Here is a 14,375-nt window from a genome sequence, read left to right as displayed (position 1 = left end):
GCAGCAAGAATGTCGGGTAGGGGAGGGGGCGGGACGCTGGAAGACTGTCTTTTGACTACTCCAGCAACAGAGCACCCTCAGCCCTCAGGAGCCCTTGCGGGCAGCCTTGAGGGGGGGCCCTGACTGTACGTATTCCTTCAGCTCCTATCTCAAAACCTCCATTTTCCAAAAGCTCTTCCAGCACCCTCAGAGCTCCCTCCTCACCCGCTTCCCCTAGGGTATGGGGGGAGGGTACCTAGCTTTTGGAGACTGGGACTGGCGAGCTCTCCTGAGATATGTGCTGCTCCCTAGTCCAGCTTTCCCACTTCAATTTCCCTAACTACATGGTGGGAGTGACACCATATGGAGTCATGTGGGGGATCTGGGAGGATGTGTGTGAAGTCCTTCTTGGGGTGCCCGGTACATGGTTTGTGCCCAGCACTCCCTTGTTCCCCAGCATCTTTAGCTGTCAGCAAGAAGAGAGGTACCTGAAGTTGCTCAAGGGAAAAGCCATTCACCTCAAACCTCCACCCAGGACTTCCTACCAGAAAATCAGACCTTCTCTACCATGGGGTCTCATTCTACAGGGCCTGCTCTCCGGAACAGTGTAATGTGGGACTTCATGGACCCTGGTTCCAGCTCTGGGCCCACCTTTCTGAAGGGCCCCTGAACACTCCCAAAGAATTTTGGGGGCTTCATGGAGCCTGTGGTTCAGACCAACCTATGTAGTGCACTCTATCCAGTGAAATGCTGACTACACACAAAGAGAGTATCTGGTCATAAAGCTGCAGAGGAGAAGACAGACTCCTTCACTTGGCTACTGAGCACCTACTGTGCTGAGAATCCTTGCCGGGTACAAAGGAGGCAGCAGAGAAAGTTTTGGACAAGAGAGTCACCTCTGGGAATTTATACTCATGAGAGCAAATTAGCACACATATACATGCTGAGTTGTAGGTTTGATATGGTCTATGAAGGAAGCACAGGGTTTAAAACAAGGTATCATGGTAGTTTAACCAAAGAGGGAATTTAGATACCCTGGTGGCTGGGGAAGGTGCCAGACAGGTTACAGGGATAAAGGCAGAACTGCAGGGACAGAGGGACTCTGAACGACATATCTGCTTCTCTCTGGGACTGGCCCTGATCATCTGTAGTTTCAGTGGGGAGGCACCTGCTAAGGTGTCTGCACGCCAGTGCCATGGAAAGATTTTTATTGGTCATACTTGGCCTATAGCTGTTGTAAGGGAGGGGCATGACCCTTCTGTGACTAGGTCTTGGGGGGTTGCTGCAACCATCTCCTTAGCTGCTGTGGCATTTTCAGGTGGCTCAGGTAGCAGAGGGGAAATGGGAGGGTTGCCCCCATATTTTCTACATTTACTTGGCCACTTCTAAGGGCCCATCAGAGCCTGGCCCAGGGGCAAAGCAGTACAGGGCTTGCCACCCTGATTCTGGCATGAGGCACAGTTCTCACAAGTCAGAGCTGGGAGACCGGATGTCTGGCCAAGTCACACTTGGCCTCAGTGTGGCCCTCTGTGAAATGGGAGCAAATCTCTGATAATTAACTGGCATCTGGTGAGCCATAGATTGACAGCAGCCTATTCAGACACAGGCATTGGTATGAATTCCATGGTGGTTCCATGGGACCTTTCATTGAAGGCTATTAGAGGTGTATACACACATGTGGATATGTGAGTGCTTGTGTGTGTGTGTGTGTGTGTGTGTGTGTGTGTGTGTAGGACCTTTCTTTTCAGTGCTTTGTGTGAGTGAGCGTGTGTGTATATAGGACATTTCTTCCCAGTGATACTGTGTGTGTGCATGTGCACGTGCACGTGCATGTGTATGTGGGTCGTTTTTTCCCAGTGATGCTCCCCCGACCCAGCCGACAGCAGAGTTCTCTGTCTTGCAGACCTGGTGCTGGCAGGCTTCCAGCAGCCTGGCTCATTGCTATTCCACACCAGCCCCTCTCCGCCCTCTATTCAGCCCCTCCACTGCAGCATCAGAATTGAACCTCAAAATGCAGCCTGCTGCAACCTCTGCAGGGGTCTCAGTGCTTCCAAGTCTGCTTAAAACTCTCTCTGACAGGAAAGGGGTGGTGGTATAGGGCCTGAATGGTTGTCTCTAGACCTAGCTGCCTTGGGCTGAGTCTTTGTACCCCTAGTGGGTTTTCACAGCTGCCCCTCCAGCTCAACAGGGTTAAATTCTTCCCTTTGTCCTGCTGGGCAGTCAGCATGTTCAGTGTGTTGGAATCAAGGCCAGCAGGCAGAGAAGAGTCTGGGAACCCCACCTCCCATTCTGTGTGAGGGGTTATTTAGTTTAGAGCCAGGAGATCTGAGCTTTGGTTTACTTGAGGCCTTGGGCAATGCTCTTTGTAGCTCCCTATCGGTAAAATGAGACCTCAACTAATCAGGGCCAAATCTTTCTGGCACCCTTAGCAGAGTTGCTGCTCCTAGCTGATGTGTTGTGAGATTGCTTTATGTCTCAGGCAGATCATGCACTTTGTTGGGCCTGAGTTTTCTTGTCTATTAAATGGGAATAATTCCCATAGGTTGGGAGAAGGCAGCAGTGGAGCAGGGGAGAGGGGTAGCCATGCCCAAAGACCTTGGTCACCAATGCAGCCTGTGTTTACCAGGTGACACACGGAGCTGCCAGACTCTGCCTGTTCTGTCCTCTCTTGGTTTGCCCTGACCAGGGGAAGGCAGTCAGTGACACAAGAGGCCAGAGCAGCTGGTCAGGGCAGGTTAATTGGGTGTGGAGCCATCTGCTGGTCACCCAGATAAGTGTTCGGTAGATGTCTTCGTGTGCCAGTCTGGGGTACCTCGGGTCCTGTCTGGTAGAGGGAGAGACCACAACATAATAATGAGCAGCTGGCATTTACTGAGTGCCCACTGGGACTGTGCTAGGCTTTACATGGATCATGTCACTCAGTCTCCACATTCCCATCTTACAGATGGAGAAACTGTACCCCAAGCTCTTTGCCTCTGCCCTCTGCTGGAGTATGTCAGAGGAAGGAATACTACTTTTGACTAGTGATAATCATAGAAGGCTTCCCAGAGGTGATGACATGAGTTTGAAGAGTAAACCAGATTTGGATAGACACAGATTTGGGAAAATGACATTCCAGCTGGCAGGTATTGGGTGAGGCAAGGTGAGGAGGCAGGAATGGGGCAGACCTGTGTGAAAATCAGAGAACAGGTTTGTTTAATGGGTGAGAGGCAGTCATGGCCAGAAGGTCTCTCATGGCCTCATCCATCTCCTGCAGGAAGGCAGGGTGGGGGACTCAGGACTGAAATGTGAGCACTGGTGGAAGCCTCTCTACCCTAGTGCCCCCAGGGCAATCTCCTGTAAGGTGTACGCACTCCCCTTCCCCCATCCCCATCACATCTGCCTCCCCTGATGATATAGTCAGTGTTTAATGTTAGTTTGTCAGACAATCCATTCACCTCCTGTTGCTGTGGTGGCATTTTCGGGTGGCTCTAGAGCTGGTTGTCAGGTTGTCAGTGTTTTTTCACGTTTAACTTCCTGGGCCCTAGGGTTGAGAGGCAGTCCTAGGGTCCTCCACTCCTGCTTCCAGCAGAGCTATTTTGAATATTAGAGTTTCTTCTGAGATTTAATTTGAACAAAGAGTTTTTGTGCTTTAAAAAGATTATGGACCACTGAATTACACATTTAACACAATTTATCTCAAATTCTATGGGTCAGTATTGGGAAACCAAGACTCAGAAGAGCTAAGTGGCTTGCCAAGGACCATGACTGGGCTCTGACATGGTGAAATGATTTCAATAATGTCTTTTCTCCCACTCTGTGCCTTAGAGAGTCCAGGTGCTCTGGGGACAGGCAGAGCAAGAGATGCCTTCCTCTCTAGTGGGCTGCAACCAAGTGGCATAGGGATAAAGTGCTCAAGTATCTATATGTGGCAAGTGGCAGTGCCAGGGTCTGAACCCAGGAGAATGGGTCTCTATAATCCCTTCCCTAAGAGGAAGACTGTTCCTGCCCAACCCTATCTGACCCCTCCTCTGCGTTGGCCTAGCTGGAGGTATCACAAACCTGTCCCTCCCTTTCCCTGATCTTCTGTATCCTTGGCTGCCAGAGGGAAGGCTCTTGGTGGTGACCTTCCATGTTCTCTGGCAGGTAGTGCCAGGTACTTCTCAAGATAGTTTAAGGTAAGGGCACTTTGCTGCAGATGAAATGGAAATTGGATTTGGTCATTCAGCCTAGGATGCCCTCCCAGCTCTGTTCTGTGACCTTGAACAACTCTCTTAACTTTGCTGACTCCATCTTCTCACTAGGACATGTGGCTAGCAACACTGGCCCCTGGACTATGAGACCATGAAAGGTCAGGCATGCCACACTACAGAGCTCTCAGCACTTCACAGGTCCTGAAAAATGTCACCTCACCTAAGATACTGGGTATGACGGTATGTGGTAGTATCCTGAGTTGTATGCTAAATGCCTTAAGAAAGGAGCTTGTCTTCCTGGGGGAAATGGCAGTCACAGATTCTGAGAGTACTGCCCTCCTGCCCTTGGAGCACCCCCTCTCTGAAAACCCCTGCCAGGCCAGAGCCTAGAAGGCTGGGCTGTGCACTGGGCAAGGCCACTGGGGGAGCTGGGTGAGGCAGAGGAGGTTCTGTCCACTGGCAGACCCTCCTCCTGGGGTCATGAAGGGATCCGTGGGGGACAGGGCTGGTCACCACATCAACCAATGGAGGCTTGGATTGACCCAGAGTGTGGCTGTGAGCAGGCCTCCTGGCTTACTAGCTGGCACAAGCTTAGAAAATGGGACTCCTCTAATGACAAATCCCACCGCCAAACTGGGGTGACAGACTGGGACAGGAAGGTCAGGGAAGATCTTCTAGGATGAATGACAAGAAGTTGGCTATAGGAAGAGCAGGAGGAAGGGCATCCCAGGCTGAGAGAATAGCAAGTTCAAAGGCCCTGGGACTGAAAAAGACTTTAAGTATCTGAGAAGCAAAAATGAGCACAGTAATGCCAGGAGAGCACTAGTCCAGCCTTCCTCAGACAGAGATGAGTAAGTATATGGGCAGTCTTATGGGACACCAGAAAATCAGACATTTTTTTTTAAAGATTTATTTTATTTATTTATACAAGCACTGGGAACAGTCAGAAGCACAGGAGGGTGAGAGAATTCACCAGAGCCAGAGCAGGGAGAAGAACAGGCAGACTGACGAAATACACTGCTGAGGGGAGCAGCGGGCAGCAGGAGAGGTCTGTGTGCCATGTGGGATCCTCTCCCGGCGACCGGGGATGGAACTGGCGCTGCAGAGGCTGTGGGCAGCTTCGCAGCCCGGCGTTCAACAACAGCCACCCGGGAGGCCCCAGACATTTTTTTGGTAACTTTTTCTACATTCTGCTACTGACCAGCCAGAACAGGGTCTGGTCCAGGGCTCAGGACAGTTTGGCCAGATGTGAGTCAACTGGCCCTCTACTCTACAGATGCCTGAACTTTAGCTCCTGAGGTGACTTTAATATCTAATTGTAGGCAATATATTGAACCCATTAAACTTTCTGGGGCTGTTAACACTATCAAAGCTTCTGACTGAGTCTGTTTCCACACAGAGAACATGCTATAAGATATAATTTACCCCTGGAGGTAGATTGTAGAGATAGGATCCTGCAGTCTGCACCCAGGAGAGAGGGGATGATTACTCTTAGTGAGCTCCTATAACTGGGGTTCAATCTTACTGCAGTTATGCGAGTGCTCCATTGGGAGAACCCTGGATAGAAGGTGTGCAGAGATTCTCAGCAAGTTTACAGCACATCTCAGCCAGCAGAAGACAAGGCCCTCTTCCCTCCAGTCCATGAGTGAATGCAGGTCAGGACTTAGGATGCCAAGGATGAGGGGACCCTAAGGTGTTCTTCTTGGGATGGGCACCCCTCCTCCCACTGGGATTCAATGAAAGGTTTTTTTCTTCCTTTAGTTGGTCAGGCGGTCTGAAGCTTGGAGGGCTGCCTAGATGAGGCAAAGATGCAGTGTGTAGGGGGAAATTTAGGGGAGGGGTAGGCAGTTAGGATCTACTCTCCGGGAAGAAGGTAGTCAGAGATAAGCTGGCTTGTCCAAGGTTACATAGAAGGTTAGTATCTGGAGTTGTGAACAAAAGAAGGCTCCCTAGAAATGGCGTTAGATTTGTGGGTAGTGGATGAAGGTACCAGGACTGGAGGGATTTAGAAGAGCTGTGGGTTTCAGCTTCACGGCTTCTGATGCTACTTCCTCAGAGTGCAGATACCCAGTGGAAAAAGTCCCTCTTGGGCCTCTTCACTTTCTCACCTCTGTCTGTGCCCTGCTGGACCCGCCAAACCCAGCCCTCCAAGGATGGGAGTGGATCCTGGAATAGCAGAAGTCTGCCCAAGTGTGGTTCCGGACATGGCTTTGTGAGCGGGAATGGGTGTATGGTTACAAATAGAATCATAATAGGTCAGAATTAGAAAATGCCTGATCTCACTTAATTCCCATTTTATAAGTGAGAAAACAGGCTCACCAGTCAGCCTCTCAGTCTAGGTTGCCTGATACACACAGCCTCCCTATCTTCTGGTTAGCCCTCCTTCCCTTCCGGGCCTCAGATTCGCCTGGATCTTACCTTCTGCAGAGCTATTTTCCATTTGTGTTTGTTCTTAAATAGAACTTTATCTGTGACTGTGCTTGGGCCCTTCGTAGTTCTTAATTAGGCTTGGGTTTCCTTTCCAGAGCACTCTACATGAGGGGAGAGTGGGAACAGCTGTAAGGCTCTGCCTGTGGCACAGGGAGAAGGGTAGGTGTGCAGGGGGGCTGTTGCAGGGGCTGCTGTGCTGCCAGTACCTAGAGAACCTAGAGGCCTGAAGGGTGGGCTTTCAGGCCCCAACCCTGACTTGTGCAGGTTGTGATGGCTCCTGGGCTGGCAGCAGATGCCCCCCTCTCTGCCACTTCCAGGGCTGCAACTGGTGTGCTGGACATACACCAGGGATTTCCTGGCTGTGCCCTGAGGCTTGGAAGGGGCTGCAGCTGTGGACATATTGGAAGCCATGAACTGCTTGGTCTGGGGTCCCCACTGTCTAGCCAGTGATGTGGCTATACTCAGCAGCCTCCTCCTTACCAGGATGTCTTTACAGAATCAGGCTGTGGAGGTCATGGGAGCTTCACTTGGCCTTGGGACTCAAGGTGGATTTGGTATGAAGATGGGACTTCTGGAAGGTCAGAGAAGAGAGGGCACAATAAGGCAATGAGAATAGCCTTGTTGCTTCTAGGTGTAGGAGATACAGGGTATGGTCAGGGAAGAGCAGACGGCTGGAGGGCAGAGTCTCTCTGAAGTCTTAAGCATCCTACCTGGGATGGATAAGAAGTGCCAGGCTGAGTGTGGACATACACTGCTCTAGAGGAAACAATGTGGCATTGGGGACCCCTGAGATGGAGGGAAGGAGGTAGCTTCACCTAGGGGTGGAAAAATGAAGCAGGAGTGGAGGTATTCCTCTAATGATCTCTCTGGACTGAAGTGGCATAGCCTCAGGGCAGGAGTTCCTCTCCAAGGATGGTGGGGGGAAGACTCGGGGTAGGGAGTCTGGATGTTCAGGGACAGCCCAGGGTGTTTCCTACACGTCACCATCAGTCCCTGGCTGACACCTACCCTTGGTTAGAGTCTTTTTTTTTTTTTTTTAAAGATTTATTTATTTATTTATTCATACACGCACTGGGTACAGTCGGAAATGTGGGAGGGTGAGAGGACTCACCAGAGCCAGAGCGGGGAGCAGAACAGGCAGAAGGACTGAAGTATACTGCTGAGGGGAGCAGCGGGCGGCAGGAGAGGTCTGCGCGCCATGTGGAACACTCGCCAGTGGCTGGGGATCGAACTGGTGCTGCAGAGGCTGCGGCAGCTTCGCAGCCCAGCACTCAACAGCTGCGCCACCAGGGGAGGCCCAGTTAGAGTCTTTTCAACAAGTCCTCCTTGGGGCATCTTTTTTGAAATTGAAGTATAACTGACATATGCTAGTTTCAGGTGTCCAATATAGTGATTTGACATTTGTATACATTATAAAACAATCACAATAGATCCAATAAACATCTGTCACCTACGTAGTGACAAAGCTTTAACTTTCTCGTAATGAGGACTTTTAAGATCTACTCTCAGTAATTGTCAAAAATTCAATACATATTATCAATTATATTATTAATTATAATTATTTATAACATTTATAATATTATAATAATATATAATATATTATTAATTATAGCCCCTATGATGTACATTTCATCCTCTAGGGCATTCTTAAAGAAGCCCCAGGTCTGTAGCTCCGGGGAGTAAGAAGTCTCATGTGCCAGGTCTGTGGTTGCCCCTGACCTGGGATTCCTGTCTACAAGGAATAAAAATTCACGTTATGGGTAGGTGGATGCTGGAAACTACAATTCATGTAACCCTGGCAGCAATCCTAAGAGGCAGGTTCCCTTCTTACCCGTTTCCTAGGTAAGACCCACCCCACAGGTCTGTTCAGCTCCATAGCCCATACTAGTCCCCCCTTTACTCCACATCCTCATCAACATTTAACATTATCAGTCTTTTTTATTTTAGCTATTCTGATCAATGTATAGTGGTATTGGAAGGGAACTGCTAAGAAAAAGAAATCTTTCCCTGTTAAAGAGTCATAGACCTGAATGAAAATGTAAAGTAAATAATAAGTTTGTTTAATAAACATATCTAAACAAGGTCTGGCAGTCTGCTAGGCTGATTGATCCCCCAAGCCATCCTGGAAGATCTGTATCCTTCCCCTTTTCCTGTGTCATGAATTTGTATGCTAACTAACCAATGTTATCAATGTAAGATGCCTGTGTATAAAAGAAACTCTTTGTCTCTAGACCAGGGCTCAGACCTTATGGGACTACCCAGGTCTGAGACCTCATGCATGAGTAATAAAGCTTTCCTGACCTCACCATTCCTAAAGTACTGCTTGTTCATCCCCTGCCTGGGTAAAAGGGTAGAATTTATTTCTGCAACAGTATTTCACTGCAGTTTTAGTTTGCATTTTCCTGGTGACTAAAGAAAAAGGAAACTTTTTCATGTGATTATTGGCCATTCATAGATCTGTTTAAGCCTTTAACCTATTTTCAGGGCCTCCCTGGTGGCACAGGCAATTGAGCACATCGCTGTGAAGCTGTCCGCAGTCTCTGAAGGGCCGGTTCGATCCCAGCTGGTCGGCGAGGGTCCTACATGGCACAGCAGACCTCTCCTGTCTCTCCCGTTGCTCCCCTCAACACTGTATTTCATCAGCCTGTCAGTCTGCCTATTCTGCTCCCCGCTCTGTCTCTGGTGAATCCTCTCACCCTCCCGCGCATCTGGCCTGTACCCCAGTTCTTGTATATAGAAAACTTGTATATTTAACCTACTTAACCTACTTTCAAACATTAGATCAATTGCTTTTTTATTATTGAGTTGTGGGAGTTCTTTATATATTCTGGATCTACATCCGTTGTCATAGACAGGTGTTGGGGGTGTTTTCTCCCACACTATGACTTCCTACTCATTTTCTTAATGGTGCTTCTCATGAGCAGTTGTTTTCTTTTCCTCTCTTTCTTTCTTTCTCTCTTTCTTTCTCTCTTTCTTTCTTTCTTTCTTTCTTTCTTTCTTTCTTTCTTTCTTTCTTTCTTTCTTTCTTTCTTTCTTTCTTTCTTTCTTTCTTTCTTTCTTTCTTTTTCTTTCAAAAGTTCAATATATCACTTTCTTTATTCTCTGAAAAAATCTTTACTTATGCCAAGGTCACAAATTTAACCCTTTTTTCCCCCATGTTTGTGTAGTCTGTATAATTTTAGCTTTTACTTTTAGGGTCATGATCTATCTATAATTGATTTTTAAAAAAGATTTATTTATGCATTCAAGAACTGGGGTACAGGCCAGAGGTGTGGGGTGGGATGAGAAGTTCATCAGAGACAGAGTGGGGAACAGAACAGGCAGATTGACCGAAATATACTGCTGAGGGGAGCTGCAGGCAAGTCAGGAGAGGTCTGCTGTGCCACGTGGGTAGCTCCCTGGCCAGGGATCGAACTCATGCTGCAATGGCTGCGGATAGCTTCATAGATTGTGTCTTAACCCCTTGCACCACCAGGGAGTCCCCATATCTATAATTGATTTTTGAGCATGGTGGAAGCTCAAGTTTGATTTTTTCCTGATGGATTTCTGGTAACTCCAGTACCATTCTTGAATAATATCAATATTTCCATTCCTGTTGATTGCTGGTTCACTCATCTGAAATCACTTGCCTCTGTATGTGTGGATCTAGTTCTGAACTCTAATCACTTCCCTTGGCCACCTAATTGTTTACATATTTGCCAATACAATATTGTCTCGATCATGAACATTGGGTTATTTAGGCTTGCTTTAATTTTCCTCAGCAATATTTTATAATCTAACATATCTTTCATTACATTAATTCCTAGTTTCAGTTAATTTTTAGTTCTTGGATGTTATTGCAAATTTTAAAATTATTAAATTTTCCAATAACTTATTACTAGTTTAAGACAATACAATTGATTTTTCTATTAATCTTATATTCTAGGACATTGCTAAAACTACTTATTAGCTCTAGTAGTTTTCTATATTCATTTTAATTTTATCTGTGAATAGCCACTTTATTCTTCCCGCCTGATCATTATGCCTTTATTTTTCTTGCCCGTGCACTGGCTGGGACTTCTAATACATTGTAGAATAGCAGTCATCAGATTGGAGTAAGGCAGAATAAGCAGCTGATGCTGTGTTTCTTGAGAAGTCATTCTTTTGACTGGAGGAATAACATGCTGTGATTTAAACTTAGAAAGATTCCTCTGGCTGCCTGGGAAGAATTGTAGGAATAAAATTCTTTAGAATTACTGTAAAAGCAAGGAGACCAACAAGAAAGCTGCAGAATTCCAAGTGAGACAGGTATGTGGTTTGGCTCGGGTGATGGGATCTGGGAGGCCTGGAGTTGCAGTCACAGAGCTCACTGTGGAATGGATGTGGGGGAAGGAGAGACGCACCAAGGATGACTGCTAGAGTGTTGCCTGAATTGCTGGGGAGATGTAGGTGCTATCTCTTGAGATGAGAAGACTGGGTGGGAGGCACAGCTTTGGTCACTTTCATTTTAAGATACTGTTAGACATCCAAGTTGTCAGGAGCGTAGGTAGAGTGATAGAGCTTGAGGCTCAGCATGAATCCAAAGCCACATGACCAAAGAAAGAGGGGGGCAGAATAGGGAGAGGAATAAGAAAAAGACACAATGCTGGGGCAGAGGTTGGCAAGACATGAAGAAGCCAGGAAAGCAGACTGAGAGGGGTCAGTGAGAGAGGAGGAAAACCAAAAGTATATCATTTCTTGGAAGTCTCTTCAAGAAAGTGTTCCAAGAAAGGGATAGTCGTTGTGTTGGAGGCTGCTGAGCAGGAAAAGTAGGACAAGGACAGAGAAACAACTATCAGATTTTCTACTGGTGGCTTTAACATGGGCATTTCAGTGGACTGATAGGACTAGAAACCCACTTGGAGAGGCGAGAACTGCCGATGTGGAAGTGGGGCAGTGAGTGCAATGAAGTGGGAAGGCAGTCCGGTGAGAAGCCTTGTGGTGCTCTAGGTACTGGCTGAGGGGCCCTCACTGGCCACGGGGAAAGAGAAAAACAGGTCCTGTGGTCTGGAAGTCAGAGCCTGGGCCAGGTAGAATGGATGAGTAGATGAGATGGACAGGAGTGGTGGAGGTAGGAGGTGGGAGAAGGGGTAGGAGAGAAGAGGAGAAAGCAGGAATCCATGCTCTGTTCTCCCCAGCTCTATCAGGAGACCCCACTTGCAAGAAATCCTCTAAGCTCATCCAGGAGGGATGAGCAACAAGTGTTACAGATGAAGGGGGTTTCCATTTACCCCACCCCAATTATACGCAGCCACCTTGGGTTGCAAGTCCCAGTGTGACATGAACTAGACTTCCTGAGCAGAGTTGCAACTGAGACCTAAGGGCAGAGCTGAGCGGCTATAACATGGAAGGTAGGTGGGCCCGGCACTTAGAAGGAGAAATGTGGAGGAGAGACATGCAGACACTTGGAATAGACACGTGAGTGAGAAACATGTGGGAAGGATGACAATGGCAACTATTATCTTGATGTGGGATCTCCTGTCCCAGCTCTCTAAGACCTGCCTGACCCTTTTCTTGTTGTTGCCTACCAGAAGGTATCTTCGACTTGTGTCAAGTTTTCAGGCCTCAGCTAGAAAGGTGCTGTTTGGCTAGGCAGTTGCCCACAAGGGGATGGATAATATTTTTGGGGGGTGGTTTACTGGGAAACTGTTATTAGAAATATCCTTTCTTTTCTTCTCTCTCTATGTGCACTAATTATATTATAAATATTTCACACTAAGAATATGCTTTTTTTGTCTTTGTGGGTATAGGTGGCCAGATCCCCTTAGAACATGCACCCCTTACCATTTTGGTGTCCCTGGGTACACCTTGGTTTTGTGCTAACACATGGACCGTGGGAGCATGAGCTCCAGAGAGCAGGGAAACCAAGGCTGCCCAGCTCCATGTCCCGCCTATGTGTATTTTTTTCCTGATAAAGCCACACTGCTTTATACAGATAAATTTATCATAAAACAGCATATACTCAATAGGAAACTGCAAAATGGAAAGGTTTGCTTGGTGTATTTTACTAATTTACCAATTTTACCAAATTATTTTTCACTGAATATTACATAAGATGTGGCAGTTTAATAGCTGGGTGAGGGTGGAAGCATGGGGGTGAAAGAATTCACCAGAGACAGAGTGAAAGGGGGGACTTACTGAAATTCCCTGCAAGAAGGCAGGGTTGCAGTATAGACATACATCTGTGCTCCAAGAAGATTTATTTATTTATGCATACAAGAGCTGGGGTATAGGCCAGAGGAGTGGGGGTTGAGAGGATTCACCAGAGATAGAGCAGGTAACAGAATAGGTAGATCAACCGAAGTACACTGCTAAGGGGAGCAGCGGGCAAGTCAGGAGAGGTCTACAGTGCCATGTGGGTTGCTCCCTGGCCAGCCAAGGATCAAACTCATGCTGCAGAGGCTGCGGACAGCTTCACAGGCTGCATCTTAACCCCTTGTACCACCAGGGAGGTCCTTTGAGGTTTTCTTTTATAACCTGTTATCTGCTGGAATGGCTACTCTGGGTGTTGACCTTTGGCACAGAATGTGTAGTGGTCAAGGCGATAGTCTTATGACTTGATTCCCATAGCAACCTTATCAATTCCCTCTATTCAAGCTTCCAAAACTGGCCTGTGGATTCTCCTTTAAGCCATCACTGACTTTGCCCCATACTTCCCCAAACCTAGGAGAGTCTGTGGAAACAAGTCTCGACCAACTGACTAATCTAGTCTCAACAGACCACTAGGAATTCTCTTTTGTCTGCTTTTGCTCACCTGTAACCTCCCACAAAGAATTCTTGGATTCTGGTCACTCTGGCTTTGTCATTGCTTCCCACATATCTTTGCTTTTTTTCCTTCTGTACCTTGTTTCATAAAAAATCCATCAAGAATGTTCCGTTGGGGCCTCCCTGGTGGCTCAGGCAGTTGAGCACAGTGCTGTGAAGCTGTCCGCAGCCTCTGCAGTGCTGGTTCGATACCCGCCGGCTGCGGAGCAACCCACATGGTGAGCAGACCTCTCCTGTCTCGCCCACTGCTCCCCTTAGCAGTGCTTTCGGTCGGTCTGCCTGTTCTGTTCCCCACTCTGTCTCACCCTCCCCCACATCTGGCCTGTACTCCAGTTCTTGTATAAATGAATAAATCTTTAAAAAAAAAAAAAAAAAAAGAATGCTCCCTTTACTCCTGAGCCACGTTCCGTCACACATGCTCTGAGACTTCCCCTGCTCTACTTCAGGCTATCCAGAGCATTTATGGCCTAGATGGCCCCTCAGTAAGTGTCCCCTTGCCCCCATTCGACTTCTGAGCAAGAAATAAAAACCCAGGTGGAAGGCCAAAGCATTACCTTCTTCACTGATGAAGTCTGAGGGGGAGGGCAGTGGATTAGCGTGAGGCCAAAGGAGCCTGTAAACTGAGCCCAGATCCCAGATTTAGGCCAATGTTCTCCCATCCCTGCAGAGTCTCATGCTATGGATGAGTGAGACCTAGGATACTACAGCTAGTGGAGACCAGAACCTGGAAGGAGCATCAGGAGTGAGAAATCTGGTCACCCTCCACCTCTACTCCAGAGAGAGGTGCTGAATCCTGTCTTGAATTATTGTCTAATTACTTCTTGTGGGTTTTGTTGCTTCAACTCCACTGAAACCTCCTTAAGACTAAGGTATTCACAATGCCTTTGAGGGGGTGAAGATGATTTGCTCTTAGCCAATGCCTCCTGCCCCATGCAAGGCCCGCCCAAGCTAAGCCTGAGATTTTATTCCAAAGCCTCATTTTTCCATTGATGCTGGCCAAAATAGGTGGAG

This window comes from Talpa europaea, assembly GCF_964194135.1.
Source record: "Talpa europaea genome assembly, chromosome: 11".
Lineage (NCBI taxonomy): Eukaryota > Metazoa > Chordata > Mammalia > Eulipotyphla > Talpidae > Talpa > Talpa europaea.
The sequence above is the reverse complement of the archived record's forward strand: the minus strand, read 5'-3'. Positions refer to the sequence as shown.